Below are 2,576 nucleotides of genomic sequence, written 5' to 3'. Positions count from 1 at the left end.
ATTTGTATCAATTTGTTCAAAAACCAGTTTCTAGCTAGTATTTTAAAAAGTAATATCTCCTTCTAGGCATGTTAAAAAAACAAACCTTTCGGTCATAGATTTAGAATGTATAAAAAGTAATTTGCCACCTTGTCATAGGTTAAATATCTATGAACAGTAATTAGGACGACATTCATGAACATGTCAGATTGATGAAATCATTACAGGTACTGGGTTAATGAGTGTCAGGTGGGTATTACTACATAGCATTGATTAATGTCTCAATCACTCGATAATCGATCATCAGGTGTCAAAATCGATGCATTGCAATACTGAATTATAAGATGCAACTAATTCGATATAAATGTGCGTCTCATTTTATTAAAATTAGTAATCATATATTATATGATGCACATGAAGCTCAATCCCCAATTAAACGTGATTATAATTTTTTTTTAAAGTATCGTTATTAAAAAGGTTATTAAGATTTTTGTTGTACTGTATTTCCACTTGCATATCTGTACACAAGTGTAGGGATTTGATACAGATCGTGTTTTAGAATCAAAAATGAATTCTGATATTCTGATAATCTCGGACATAGCCACTTTTTATATTAAATGTATGTTATATTTAGTATCAAGTGACACAATTTTTACTATATAAATTTTGTCTTTGAAATGTTAATACATGTACACCGTTTATTTATCGAGTTATTTATTTTTTTCATCTTGAAGGATGTCTTCGGTTAAGAATATTACAAGAAAACTTGTATGTTAGAAACCAGCAACATCTGAAAACGATAAATATCTTCATACAGACAATTTGAATGAAGTTTGCCAGAATAAGTGCCTATGTGTTTTTAAAGATATTATTGTAATGTCATTAAATGTGTAAAAATTAAATGTACTTATTATGCTTTAAGTTGTCAACAAATCATGATTTTATCTACATGATATATTTATGCCCCAATATAAGAGACCATAAATGGTATTACTTTTTTTTTATTCATTACATATATAAATTGAAAATATATTTAGTTCAAGGTGAAAGTTTTGAACAAAAGAGATTCTGTACAAAATTTATGTAAAATAATAATTTGAAAGGAAAAAGAAGAAAAAAAATTCACGTCCCTGGGTGGGCTCGAACCACCAACCTTTCGGTTAACAGCCGAACGCGCTAACCGATTGCGCCACAGAGACATGCTTGACTAAATGGAAATACGATTGAATAGTATTTTTACATATCCTTTGCTTTACAATATTTTTAGTCAAAAATATTTTTATTTAAAAAAGTAACAAACTACCAGCTATTCCGTTTCTTACATATGTAAAGATATATTTATCTATAGATAATGAATTATTACCATTTATTTTCAAAATTTTTGTACTGCTAGGAAGGACAACTCCTATGATCTGACTACAAATTTATAGTGTTAAAATGTGTCATCTGCAAATGGATTGATAGAAGATTTGACACACATGTCTCTGTTTATTTACTTTTGTTATTTTTAATAACTTAAATATGCCGATAACTTTTGAAAATAAGTAATGAAGTTTTTTTATTATTTTTTCCTTGTGGGGGGGGGGGCTACTACAGTCGCCCTCCCCCTACTTTCTCCAAGGCTGTTTTGGCCTTTTTTCAATTGTTCTTTTTTGCCTCGTTCCAAGTCTTTCCAATGTTTTCAATAAACTCTTTACTATTTTCTCCTCCAACTGTGTAATGGTTGCCCTTGTTTTCTCTGACCTTTTGATAAATTTAACAGTAATGCCTCTCTAATGATGCTTTTTGTATTTCTCCATATATAATTGTACCATATATTTCTCGTTTCTTAATCTGGAGGGATTTTTCTTAGTAGTAGCTGTTTTGGATATTTTATTTGGCCATGTAACTTTACAGATGTGTCGTAAGAATTTGTTGAAAAAATACCTGGATTTTATGTTGTAGTCACACCTATATATAAACATTACAGCTTTTACATCCATAAAAAATGCAATATTTAACATTGATATTAAATATTCTTATCTTTGTGCTTTCACTTAGTGTACTGGAACTCCAGACAGGTTTGAGCATTGCGAAGGCTTGTAGGGCTTCGCTTTCTGGCTTTAACGTTTTTTAACACTGAAAATTTAAGTTAGTCACCATGACCTAAAAAAATAATCAGACCATTTCTCCTCCAGATGAGGGTGCAGTTAGTCAATTAGACGATGTTTTGAGCTCATTTTTACAGGAAATCAAGAAAAATATACTGACTAACTCGATAGTATATTGTGTAATTGAAAGTCACCATGAGTACACTATAACGATTTTATTTGAGGTATTCTTGTCAAACATTATTCCCTTTTGATATTCAAAGTGATTATCATTTTATATCAAAATACTGTCAATTAGTTATATTTCTGGGCATTTTGACGATATACACCGAAATCATGATGACGATTTCATTTTGATTATCATTAAAAATGCCCTTCAAATACAAAATATAACAATTATACAATGAAAATTTTAACTATTTATTATAAAATTTCATAAATATGGTTATTTCATGCACCAAATAAACACAAATAATAAACTGATCATCTTAAAAAACATGAGATTTG

The 2,576-nt window shown here is 29.3% G+C and overlaps 1 non-coding gene across 1 annotated transcript; it reads right to left on the bottom strand.

The window, feature by feature from the left end:
- Positions 1-1,104: 1,104 nt before the first annotated feature.
- On the bottom strand, positions 1,105-1,178 carry Trnan-guu (transfer RNA asparagine (anticodon GUU)). The gene has a single exon. It is a non-coding gene; the product is annotated as a tRNA-Asn (tRNA).
- Between the last annotated feature and the right edge of the window lie 1,398 nt (positions 1,179-2,576).

Source organism: Saccostrea cucullata, unplaced genomic scaffold (genome assembly GCF_032062105.1).
Source record: "Saccostrea cucullata isolate Sc308-1 unplaced genomic scaffold, CSIRO_AGI_Scuc_v1 ctg2288, whole genome shotgun sequence".
NCBI lineage: Eukaryota > Metazoa > Mollusca > Bivalvia > Ostreida > Ostreidae > Saccostrea > Saccostrea cuccullata.
This window is presented reverse-complemented; position numbering and strand designations above follow the sequence as displayed.